Raw genomic sequence first — 13814 nt, 5'->3', positions numbered from 1 at the left:
ACCATAAACTTTTGGTGGAGGGGGGACAAGTACCGTTCTCCTGACAACCGCCAAACCCAGACTCGTCCATCAGATTGCCAGATGGAGAACGCGTCTCCACTGCTCTAGAGTCCAGTGGTGGCGTGTTTTACACCACTGCATCCGACGCTTTGCATTGCACTTGGTGATGTATGGCTTGGAAGCAGCTGCCCGGCCATGGAAACCCATTCCATGAAGCTCTCTGCGCACTGTTCTTGAGCTAATCTGAAGGCCACATGAAGTTTGGAGGTCTGTAGCGATTGACTCTGCAGAAAGTTGGCGACCTCTTCGCACTATGCGCCTCAGCATCCGCTGACCCCGCTCTATCATTTTACGTGGCCTAGTTGCTGTCGTTCCCAAACGCTTCCACGTTCTTATAATACAGCTGACAGTTGACTGTGGAATATTTAGGAGCGAGGAAATTTCACGACTGGACTTGTTGCACAGGTGGCATCCTATGACAGTTCCACACTGGAATTCACTGAGCTCCTGAGAGCAACCCATTCTTTCACAAATGTTTGTAAAAACAGTCTGCATGCCTAGGTGCTTGATTTTATACACATGTGGCCTTGGAAGTGATTGGAACACCTGATTCCGATTATTTGGATGGTTGAGCGAATACTTTTGGCAATATAGTGTATGAGGGTGAAACGTGATTATACAGTAGAGGCAAATGGGGTAAGTTGTGTCAGCCCTTTAATCTAGTGAACTGTGCAAGGTTTTGTTACATGACTCGTCATATACAGCTAACTGTGCTTGAGAAGTGCACACCTTTTACTTTTACTTTTCAAATCAAAGGGATAGTTCACCCAAAAATGAAAATTCTGAGATTACTCACCCTCATGTCGTTCCAAACCCATAAGACCTTTGTTCATCCTCCAAACACAAATTAAGATACTTTTGATACATAAAATTACAGTTGAACCGTGATGTCACATACACCATTTTAACAATGCCCTTACTGTTTTGGGCCTTCAATGTGGTAATTACGTTGGTGTCTATGCAGGGTCAGAAAGCTCTCTGATTTCATCAAAAATATCTTAATTTGTGTTCTGAAGATGAGCAAAGGTCTTACAGGTTTGGAACGACATGAGGGTGAGTAGTTAATGACAAAATTTAAATTTTTAGTCGAACTATCCCTTTAATTCTGACATGGGAAATGTGTGTGTGTGTGTGTGTGTGTGTGTGTGTATTTGATCAAAAATAAGAAAAAAATGAATTTTCAACAGCCATTATTCCAGTCTCCAGTGTCACATGATCCAGAAATCATTCTAATATGCAGATTTGCTGCTTAAGAAGAATTTCTCATTATTATAAATATTAAATTGTTGTGCCACTTAATATTTTTAATACATTTTGAATAATTGAAATAATTTTAATAATATTTTTTTTTGTGTAAACTGTAATAATATTTGATGAATCTAATTTGAAAAAAACAAAAAAAAAAAAACAAAACATTTGTTTGAAATATAATGTTTTTACAAAGTACTGTCTTCACTGTCACTTGATCAATTTAATGCTTATTAAATAAACATTAACTTCTTTTTTTTTTAAAAAAAAGAAAAATATTTTAGTATAAACAGTATATTTATTGGTGAATTGGCAGTCTGTAAAACTATGTGAATTATTTAATTAAAGACTAGGAATTATTAAAAGAAGCATGCACATTCAGGAAATAAAGTGCTTTTATACATTTTTAAAAGTTGGTGAATATCCTTTTTGGTGTACAACGTTAAAGTGCTATTGTGCATTAGAATTGCTTTTTATGTTAATAATTTTATTTGAATATTATATTCAAACAAACACATTCCTCAGTGATTCAGTTTACCATTTACACAAATGGCAAAGCTTACTTCTAACATGCTACACTCAGCTGGTCTGTTGAAATGATGACCTTTTGGATGCTTTTTTTTAAACATTTCCTACTGATTAGTGAGAATGTAACATATAGCATTTATGAACCTGTTTAGCAATTACTTTACTTGCCAAAAGGTATCAAAAGTTTGGAAACACTTTGGAATCCATGTGTACTTCTCTAATGAAGAGAATCTTTTTTGTGTGCCAATGTGGCCTCAGGCTTGCTGTTAGCAAGCTTTGGGCATAAGCTTTGAAGCAACCTGTCAAACATTTCATGACTTTTGACATCAAAAAAAAGCCCAGGCTGCAGAACAAGTGCAGTTCTCATCGCATGTTTATAGCCTAGTAAACATCACTACTGTCAGTGCTCCCCTGATACGATCGGCAAATGCTGGGCAGAGTGACAACAGTGCCAACTCAGCATGCTGTATGAATGTACATCTGGACTATGAATTCAGTTAATAAAACTTTACAGTTGCCAATGAGGCTGTAATGAGATGTTTATTTGAACAATGAACAGTTACCTCTATAGGAAGTATCAGGAAACAGATTTTCAGAGTGCACAGGCATTGAGTTTTAACAAACTCCCTAAAGCATGCTGTGAATTTAGTAGGGGGTAATTGAGAATGAATGGGGGAGAGTCATGTGAGAGGAGTGTGATATGATTGGATATGACTGGTTATGTTCGGCTGTGATTAGTTCATGCGATAAATCCCGCCTCTTTTGTTCGTGCATGTGCTGCGTTTACAAATCAGTCTGAATGACCAACATAATGGTGTTAATGGGAAGACTCATTTTAAAAAGTAAGTAAATAACTCACACATTTAGATACACCACTTTGTTACGTCAAAGACTTCAAATGGCATGAAAACATGATCTTTGGGAGTTTTTAGTAAGTAATCAGCTTGGTGAAATTTAGGGCTGCCCTCGACTAAAGATTTTTCTGGCTGACTTGTAGTCGTTCATTTTATAGCATTAGTCAACTATTAGTCGCTCGTTAATTAATAAACCATATAAATCATAATAATGAGCCTTTAAATGCCTACATAGCCTAATAAGCACTCAAGCCCACGCATAAAGCTTTCCACAATGCACCAGCAGATATGATTATGAATGTGTAGAGGAAAAACAGTGAGGAGACTTTGACGTTTTAATAATTAATTGAGAAACTAGTGCTTTCTTTGTTTTCAGCTTATAAGGCAAGTGTACACAGAGTTTCGAAGTTTCGCGTTCAAGTTCACAGAGACTGAGACGGCAGAAAACGCATTCTGTTAATTATTTTACAAAAGCGCAACGTTTTCTTGTTATTGCAGGGCTCAACAATAAGGAGTGCCTGATGACCCGGGGCCAGTGTGAAAGACGCTCGGGACAGTTGACGAATATGTCACTGGCCCGATCGGGCCACTGCCGCGTCGTCACGAAAGTTTATCATTTTCACGTGTTTTTTAACCTTGATAATTTCAAATTTTAAGCGATCACAGAGAGACGCGTCTCTGATGGACAAATAGCCTACAAAAGTATTAGCTTTGTAGCTTTAACAATGATCAATACACACTTAATTTATACAGTGGAGACAGATGCACCAATTGACCACCCTGGTGAAAAAACCAGCATATGCTGGTAGGTATGTTTTGATGCTGGGATGCTGGTTAGGTATGTTTTGGTATAAACCAGCAAAGGACCAGCTTAAACCAGCACCAAAACATACCTAACCGACCAGGCCAGTAGAAAAAATCCTTAGCGTTGAGCCCTGTATTGTGAGTGCACACAAATAAACAAGTCTTTACAGATTTGAAAGATGTATTACTTTTATCTGTATGACCAAAAATGACGGGGTATTTTAAGATCAAGTGACTGCACCGACGGCTCCATCTGTCATGAAGTAAGTGTGTTTCTATTCAGCTTTCACACTCAGCACAGACACTTGAATAGTGTTCATTTTTCTACGTTAATATTAGATTGAGCAGCCATGTAAAGTTGCTACATACATCTTTAAGATGAAAAGCCATATTTGAGGCCGATGAATGACATGAGCATTTGGATGTCCTGCTCGATGTACTATATTACCACATAGACCGGCCGTTAATGATCTGTCCGTCACAGACTGCGTGACTTCTCCACTTCCAGTGGATTTTTTTTTCTGCGATTAAGCGACTAATAACATTTTGGTCAACCAAGACTCTTTTCGTCGACTAATCGTTAGTTAACTATTAGGGGGCAGCCCTAACTTAAAGTAATATCGACAGTAATACAGTTCTCATAATTTTATATCAAGTTGAGCTTCCTATGAGTTTCGACCTTTACAGTAAAGCTGGCGTCCTTGGGATCACCATGTGAAAAGCGTTATCAGGACTGTGAAGCGGAGTAGCATGGATAAAGACAAAGCACTTGAGTCTTTTAAAGAGATTTGTGGTTAACCAAGCACCCGTCTGAGATGGTGATCTAAGGGCCATTTTTCCTGCATATCAACCTGCCTTAGCTTCATGTATGGTAGTCCGCTACTCAAACAGCTAAGGCCTCAATGTGCAACGAGTCATTACTGTACATCTGTACTTAAAAAGTAATCAAATTCAACAGAGTGCTTGTCTGCTTCTCTGAATGAAACACAAGAGAGACATTACACATAAACTAAGCTTATGAAAAGCATCCAACAAGGTGACGTTTCTCAGCAAATGGAAAGATGTATTCAAAATTTTCCAAAAATACAACCCTTTTGATTGTTAATGACTATTTATGGTAAATGCTTGGAATATACAAAGCAAAGCTTTGCAGCAGAGGGCTTGGATTGAGCTCAGCAAAGATGCCAATTGCTATGGTAACCAGTTCATTCATTGCAGGTTATTCTAGATGTACATTATAAAACACACACAATCACTACTGTAAAATAGTATCTTTATCCATATTTTTTTACATAATGTCTATAACCTGAAAGAAAAATTAAATAATACCATATTTTAATTAGATGGTTCTGGCATACTAGATAAAATACTGGTTTTATAATGTGTATAGTCCTCAGAATGTTATCTGTTTGTATACTCGGTGGTTGTTGTTTGTGAACACGCACCCTTGGTTTTTATCATATTTGGTTCACTTTAATTATTCATTTGCTGCATTATTAAGCAAAGCTATATTTATACCTTGCAGAGGTTTTCAATCTTTGTTGGCACCTCCTTTGTTTCAATATTGATGCATGCTAGTTGACAACATCATGCTTATTGCCTGGAATATTATCATAAAACAAACATATTGCTCAGGGTTATTTCAGTTGAATAGTACAGCTGCACTGCATTTTACGCCAATTCGCTGTGGCATCAATATTCGATTATGATGCAATAAGCGACCATTGCTTATGTAGTCTTTATATTGTTCCCATATTTATTATGTCCCACAGCAGAAGGGGGACATAGGGGACAGAAGGGTTTTGCAGTGATGCCACTGAAGAAACATTTTTGGTTCCCCAAAGAACATTTTAGTGAGCAGTTCTTAAAAGAACCATTTTAAAAATCTAAAAAACCTTTTTCCACTATAAAAAAAAAACCCTTCCTGCGTTTAAAAGGTTCCATGGATGTTCGTCGTTCTTTATGCAAACATTAATGCCAATACAGAACCTTTATTTTTAAGAGTGTATATGTGGCCTAAATGGGTGCAGTTTAAATGTGGCTTCAAACGATCCCAAATGCGGTTGTAAACAATCCCAGCCGAGGAAGAAGGGTTTTATCTAGCGAAACGATCGGTTATTTTCATTAAAAAATACAATTTAAATACTTTTTAATCTTAAACACTTGTCTTGTCTTGCTCTTCCGGACCTCTTCATTGACAGTTAGGGTATGTCGAAAAACTCCCATCTCCTGTTCTCCCTCAACTTCAAAATCATCCTATATCACTGTTTTACCTTTTTCGTTAAAGGAGAAGTCCACTTCCAGAACAACATTTACAAATAATTTACTCACCCCCTTGTCATCCAAGATGTTCATGTCTTTCTGTCTTCAGTCTTAAAGAAATTATGTTTTTTGAGGAAAGCATTTCAGGATTTTTCTCCATATAATGGACTTCATTGGTGCCCCCGATTTTGAACTTCCAAAACGTAGTTTAAATGCAGCTTCAAAAGGCTCTAAACGATCCCAGCCAAGGAAGAAGGGTCTTATCTAGTGAAACTAAACTATTTTTAAAAAAAATAAAAATAAAAAATTGGTATACCTTTTAAGCACAAAAGCTCGTGTAGCACAGGCTCTCGGATACCCGTCCACGGGTCGTTCTTAAATTATTCGTTAATTTTGAACAAATCTTTAATGTGACTTGTGAAGAACGAGTCGTCTCGGGGAGTGATTCATTCAGTCACACTTGCGCAACATCCTACTAGGTTATGTACTGGAATTAGTTCACCTATTTCGAGTCTTTGGGGCTGTCACGTGATGCTGCTTTTGCTAAAATTAACAAAATGACTCGAAAAAAGATTTGTTCGTTTCGCTGAACGGGACTCAAAGGTCCGAGTCAGTAAAATGATCCGAACTTTCCATCACTACTATGAATCACGTCTAAGTTCATCATCTTTGTACCCCGGCTAAAAAAGGTCGAGTATGACAAAAAACTCCATCTTATTTTCTCCTACAAGTTCAGAATCATCCGACACGTTGTACCTTTTTGTTTGTAAACAGTGTTTGACTTGATTGCACTTTCTTATTCTTTGTGCGTTCGCTTTGTAAACACTGGGTCTGTGGTTCCACCTATTTGGCGTGACCTTTCAACATGATTCAATACGTAGCGTCATGAACGTGCATGCCAGAACCTGTGCTACATGAGCTTTTGTGCTTAAAAAGTATACACATTTTTATTTTCTGAAAAAAATAACCGATTGTTTCGCTAGATAAGACCCTTCTTCCTCGGCTGGGATCATTTAGAGCCCTTTGAAGCTGCATTTAATCTACATTTTGGAAGTTCAAAATCGGGGCACAATTGAAGTCCATTATATGAAGAAAAATCCTGAAATGCTTTCCTGAAAATTGAATTGTTGTTCTGGAAGTGGACTTCTCCTTTAAGGGTGTTTGATCTTCTTTGCATGTTCACTTTGCAAAGAAAGGGTCAGTACTTCTGCAGCAACGTAGGATGATTTTGAAATGATTTTTGAAGTTGAGGGAGAAAATACGATCAGTTTTTCAACACACCCTAACTGTCTTGAGCCAGAATACACAGAGTTCAGGCAGAGCAAGACAAGACGCATGTTTGAGATTAAAAAGTACTTAAATCATATATTTTTTAATGAAAATAACTGATCGCTTCGCTAGATAAGACCCTTCTTTGTTTACAACCGCATTTGGGATCGTTTGAAGGCGCATTTAAACTGCATTTTGGAAGTTCAAACTCGGGGCACCATATCAGTCCATTATATGGAGAAAAACCCTGAAATGTTTTCCTCAAAAAACACAATTTCTTTACGACCGAAGAAAGAAAGACATGAACATTTTGGATGACAAGGACAAGGCGAGTACATTATCTGTAAATTGTTGTTCTGGAAGTGGACTTCTCCTTTAACGGGAAGACTAATTTAAAAGTAAGTAAATGGCTCACACACTTAGATATAACCACTTCGTTACGTCAAAATAAACTTCAAATGGCTTGAAAACATAATCAGTGGGAGTTTTTTAGTGAGTAATCAGCTTGGTGAAATTTATAGTAAATCTCTCTGTGTGAGACCAATATTTACTCAGCTATGATGACTGAGCGTAAGAGACTTTAAAAAACATTAATAAAATCTTACCTTTTGAACTGTAGTGTATGTAATTATTATAATTACAGAATTTTAATTTTTGTAGATTTGTTTTTCTAGAGGCCATAATATACTGTATGTGGAATAATTCCTAATGAATGGAGCCTTGTTTTAAGACCAATTTACAACTCTTCTTTATGTAAAGGCTGCGTGGCTCTTTCACATTCACACTGAAAGGCATCAAATGACTTTGGTCTCCGTTTTTCTATTTGCATGTGGCACAGAACATTAAACATAGACACACATTACACAACATGCTGTTTTGCGAACGGCGGCAAACACAGATGGATTAAAGAAGAGAATAAAAAAGGAATAGGTTTTGGCAGAGGTACCTCACTCAGAGGCGTTTCCAGGGGACCAGCACACACTGGGCTCGTCTCCTTCATTGGCACTTATTTCATATTACTGCCATCATCTGTGCAATTGACTGTGTAATGATAGCTGTGGTTGTGCTGGTGGAAGAATCAAATGAAGCCTAATTGAACTGTAATGACTCTGCCATCCATCAGCCGGTGGCTGCGTGGAGGGACTTGCTCTTCTGCCCTGGGGGTTGCTTGCCCCTAGGTTTCCCACGGCAACTGTGCCCTCAAGACAGCACAGTGAAGGTCCTCAATAGCTCCAAACATCCTCGAGGAGCCCCAGTATAGGTTAAGCTTGTCAAAGAGGCTGGTTTTCTCACATTCTTGGGGGTGTTTATGAAAAAAGATGACAAAATGTTTTTTCCTATATCATACAATATAGATCTTTAACATGATATTCATTTACCATTGATGGGGAAGGAAATGCTTTCTGCATTTTTGTTAGAGTAACTTGTTTGTTCACAATTAAAATTCACTAAGTAAGCTAACTTTTAATTTAGGGGTCCACGAAATCCATTTTATTTTCCACTAACTTTTGTGTTTTTCATTTTATTTTTTTTCCTGGATTCTGTGTTTTATGATTTAATACAAATTTATCATCAAAAATGGTGTCTAATGAAATAAAACTTTAACAATTTCATGAATCTTTTAAAATGTAATCAATTAAAAATATAATAATTCATTTACACGTTGCTTTTAATTTTGTCAATTTAGATGCTGCACTACATAACTATAAATTAAAACATGGATGAGAATTATTATTATTATTATTATACATGTATTATTATACATATTTCCTTTTGTTTTGAAACAACATCAGATCACTTCTGTGCATAAATTATAAACATATTATTATTTTTTTGTTTTATTTTTTTATTTATTTATTTATTTATTTATTTATTTTACCTTTGGTTAGTTTTGACCAAAAACTAATACACATTATTAAAGTTTTTTTTTTTAAGTACTTTGAAAATAACTAATGAAATAATCTCTCCTTAACGTTTTACTTCTTGGATTTAACATTAATAGATGATCTAAAGCAAAACATCTATAAAAATTCTAAAAATCATTCAGAGCTCCTTGTATTAAGGTTTTCATAATCCATTTGAATATATATATATATATATACACTGCCTTCCAAAAGTTTGGAAACGTATATATATGGACGATATTAGCATAAATCCTTATAGTTTTTTGGTGCAAATACATTAAAGTAACTTGACATTATCATTGAAGACCAGCAATAATTTTTTTTGGATTTTGATTACATAATAATGGCAATATATACATGTCAAAGTCAGACATGCCCCTTTGCCAGCTGTGATGCCTGGTTACTGGTTTAAACTTGGCCCAAGTTTTTAAAAGTTTTTCGGTCAGCACACCTTAATAGCTTCAACAGGTGATTTGCCAATTAAGTTTAGAATACAATCAATTTAGGCCCAGATTATGCAGAGCTGTAATATCTGCTAATGGTGGATATTTTGATTAATCGAAAATTTACATTTTTTCTATGTATAAACATAGTTTATTACATAAACATCTGTTTATGTAATAAAATATGTTTCGTAGTTTGTGTTGTCCCTTATCAGTGCAAAATGATCACCAATTAAAAAGGATTCATGCCAGTATTGTCCAAAGCCCCATGTTTCCAAACTTTTGTAGGGCAGTGTATATATATTACACAATGAATAAATCTGTACAGTATATTAAATTATTTAAAGGGTTAGTTTAATATTCCTGTTCAAATTAGTTCAAGTTCCTGATAATTTACTCATCTCTATGTCATTCAAGATGTTCATGTCTTTCTTTCTTCAGTCGAAAAGAAAAAGTTTTTGAGGAAAACATTCCAGAATTTTTCTCCATAGTGGCCTTCAGTGGGAGCCAATGGGTTGAAGGTCCAAACTGTAGTTTTAGTGCAGCTTTAAAAGGCTCTACATGAACAAGGCTCCTAGCCAAGAAATAAGGGTCTTCTCTTGTAAAACGATTGGTCATTTTCAAAGAGAAAAAAAAAGCTTGTCTTGCTCTAGTTCAACCTCACGCAACAGAATCACATTGGAAAGGTCCTAGACGGAAGTACTAGTCCAATCGGTTCACTCCAAGCAGAATTGATATTTTAAGGTTTGTGTTCATCCGTATTATTATTGTGCCGAAACTGGTTTGAGTAGTAGAAATGCCAGTTAATAAAGTTACTTAAAAAAAATGATTTGCCTATAGACCTTTTTCCCGAGTAAACGATGATTGCCGCCATTACGAATTCTAAATTCCGATTGGACGCTCTTCTGTTCCGGTTTGCATAGGAACCCATTCAAATAGCGTCCATCTGTTTCTAACATTGTCAGCTCATTAAAGTTTAAGGAGTGAGGCACTGACAAATGACGGTCATTGCAACACTGCAAAGTGATGGCGCTATGGAGCCATTTGCTTTTAAAAAATTTTTACTAGGTTTTACATTAGATTGTCAGATCGGAATATATACTAATTTGACTAGAAACACCAGAGACCGGAAATGCAAAGCATTCTACAAGTTAAAAGTCAGACGTGACTGGTATCTTACCCCGCTGCGCTTTAGTCAGAGCCAATACAGCATAATCTTTTCTTGATTTTGGCCAAATGTAGGCTTCTAAACAAAAGAAAAAAATTGTTAATGCTTTAAAGACATTAAAGTATTTAAAAATGTTTTGCTTTGTTTAAAAAACACTACTCTTATAAAATTGTGACTTAAGTCGCATAGGGTCACGACTCATTTTATTTTTACATTCAAAAATAATGTAGGCTACGCTGAAGTGCTGGTGAAGCAAAATGTTTACAGACATTATAAACGGTTATTAGTTTCCTTCTCTCCACAACAAATCCTCTAAATTTAAGGCTGTGCGGTTAGGCTATAAAAACGTCAATCCAAATGAATTTAAGGTGATCTCTACCTGAATGCAGCAGATTGTACAACGGAGCAGTGTAACTTTTTATGTTTCTTTAACTGTATTTTATTTTGATAATAAACAGGTTGCAATGTTGCAAAATGCATTAATTAAATTTAATGCATTATTTGCATTACTTTTGTGTTACTTTTTGTCACCTGGCCTGGGGTTGCTTATTTATTTTTAAAGCCTAAAAGTTATATTTTTGGCAACTGTAAAGACCCTTTTACACCAAAATTGAACTTATTAAGCCTCAGGCTAAAGGAATCGCCTCTGGTCTGCACCTCACTCCCAATATCTCTCAACACAAGACAGGAGAGGTGTCAGTGCATAAATGAAAAAACAAAGTAACTTGCATTACTTATTTAAAAAAATAACTTTAATAAATTTAAAAGTAATACGTTACTTTACTAGTTACTTGAAAAAAGTAATCTGATTCCTTGTAATGCATTACCTCTAACACTGCTAGGGGGATGCACTGACTGACTGTTGTTGTTTATTTCTGCTGTGTGATAAACTGACATTAATCCATATCGAGTAAAAATGTCCAGAGCTTATCATTGTAATGGACATACATTTTATCGCAATCTCGATATGATATCGTTTATCGTCCAGCCCTAGGGTTGAGGTTTTGGTATATCTTTAAGTGAAGTGTTTCCTTGACAGATGAAGCAAAGGACTTGAAGTTGGATCCGACACCTTCTTGTATGGAACTCTGACATATAATTTATGACTTTATTTTTATATTTGAAAGTGGAATGGCAAAACACATCACCGAACGGGAAATTCATCAGATAAGGCATGGCAGAAAATTCATCTTGAGATCTCGTTTTGCGTGTCACGTCCCCGGAGGCAAAAAATAATGTGAGCAAGACGTACAGGTCTACAATCAATTGACGGTCATGCGATAAATTCTCTAGCCTAGTCTCTTTCACACATAAAAATACATTTTTGAATAACCGGCGTAACCAACATAACCTTTTTTTGACCTGCCACTAATTGCTTGGATGGCTAAATGTGCAAACATCATAGTACAATGTTTTTCATCATTTTGAGAATGAATCATGGTATAATCATGTGTATGATGCATTTGTGTGCCTATTTTCATCCTTTTAACTTACACTGACCCCGTCACACGTCGTCCATAGCACATGATTGTTTGTCCAACATTAGTAGCTGTAAAATATCAGGTTTCAGTTGCTGTGTCCTTGTTAAAAATACTGAGGGCTCTCAGCGTCTTGCTTATGTTCAGAGAGAGGAAGGCTGAACGTGAACTATGGTTGGTTTTAATGTTTGGGGTTTGATTTATCTTCAACTGCCAGCGCGCACCCTGCACACTCACCCCAGTCTGTCAGACTGTATTGTGGGGGTCTTGTGTGTGTCACTTCAGCTCAAGGTCTTGAAAGAAATGAAGACTGATTATTCTGGCACCTGAGCTGAGTGCTTGGTTTTTTTTAATAAAGGACAGGAAGGAAATCGCAAGCTCAGCGTCAGCTGCCAAGCAATCCACTGATCTTACCGTATCTTAATGGGCATTGTGGGAAAAGAATAGCGTGTCTGTTTCAACACCTCTGGGTCATTGTCCTGTCTTTGGAGTAGAGCAATCTGTTACGGATTCGTGCCACAGGCGATTGTATGCTTCGTAAACCACACAGATGTTGAAATCACAAAATGCCTGTTCACGGAATGTGGATGAATTAGGTCAGTATGATGTTATCTGGACTTTTACTTTGTTCTTTGGCAATGAGTCAAAGCGAAGCCGCAGTGTAGTTGTGGCGAGGAACAATGTTGAGTACAATACCGGTATTCCATCTCAGCTCCTGAGAGTGCAAGATAAGGAGTAATTGCCTATTTACTCATCAGAACCCTGAATGAAAAGCACAGCGGTATCTGTCTGAGGCCTTTGCCATGACTGGTCACCAAGCGGGAGCTCTGAAAGTCATAGATGACAAATAAATGACATGTGGGAGGAGCCACATCTTAGACTGTGATTACTAAAAAAAAAACAAAAAACAAAAGCACTCTGTGTATAAAGCACTAATTTACAAATTGTATACATAAGTAGTACATTTATAACTGCTTTAAAGGAGAACTCCACTTCCAGAACAACAATTTACAAATAATTCACTCACCTTGTCATCCACGGTGTTCATGTCTTTCTTTCTTCAGTCATAAAGAAATTATGTTTTTTGAGGAAAACATTTCAGCATTTTTCCCCATATAATGGACTGATATGGTGCCCGGACTTTGAACGTCCAAAATGCAGTTTAAATGCAGCTTCAAACGATCCCAAATGCAGTTGTAAACGATCCCAGCCAAGGAAAAGGGGTCTTATTTAGCGAAACGAACAGTTATTTACATTAAAAAAAAAAAATACTATATTAAACCTCCACCTCCACAAACTCGGTATTGTGCAGAGTCCCCTCTGCCTGTCGTGGGAGGAACCAGGGTGGAGCTTTGGGCAAAGGACTGGGCAGCACCCGGAAGCCAGTCACTAGAGGCTGTACCAGGGTGAGTGCAGGAACCGGCGGAGCACAGAGGCCGACAGACCAGGGCGACATCAAAAGCGTGGAAACCCAAGGTGAAGCGACTGGCTTGAGTGATAGATAGAGTGATGATAGAGCGAGCAAGGATGATGGGGAAACCAGAGGAAGGGAGGCGCCTGGTGAAGCTGAAGGGGTGGAGGGTCGAGGCATAGCCTGAGACCCAGATGTCTGTGGCGGATGCTGAGCGACGACCGAACGAGGTTTGTTCGGATGTATGAGGGAGCCCAGAGGAGTCTTAGGGCAGACAGGCCTTGGTGGAGATGAGGGAATGCAAAGCCGGAGCGACAGGCAGAGGGGACTCTGCACAATACCGAGTTTGTGGAGGTGAAGCCTGAGGCGAGGCTGATGAGCCATA

The sequence above is a fragment of the Labeo rohita genome, chromosome 12, assembly GCF_022985175.1.
Source record: "Labeo rohita strain BAU-BD-2019 chromosome 12, IGBB_LRoh.1.0, whole genome shotgun sequence".
Lineage (NCBI taxonomy): Eukaryota > Metazoa > Chordata > Actinopteri > Cypriniformes > Cyprinidae > Labeo > Labeo rohita.
The sequence above is the reverse complement of the archived record's forward strand: the minus strand, read 5'-3'. Positions refer to the sequence as shown.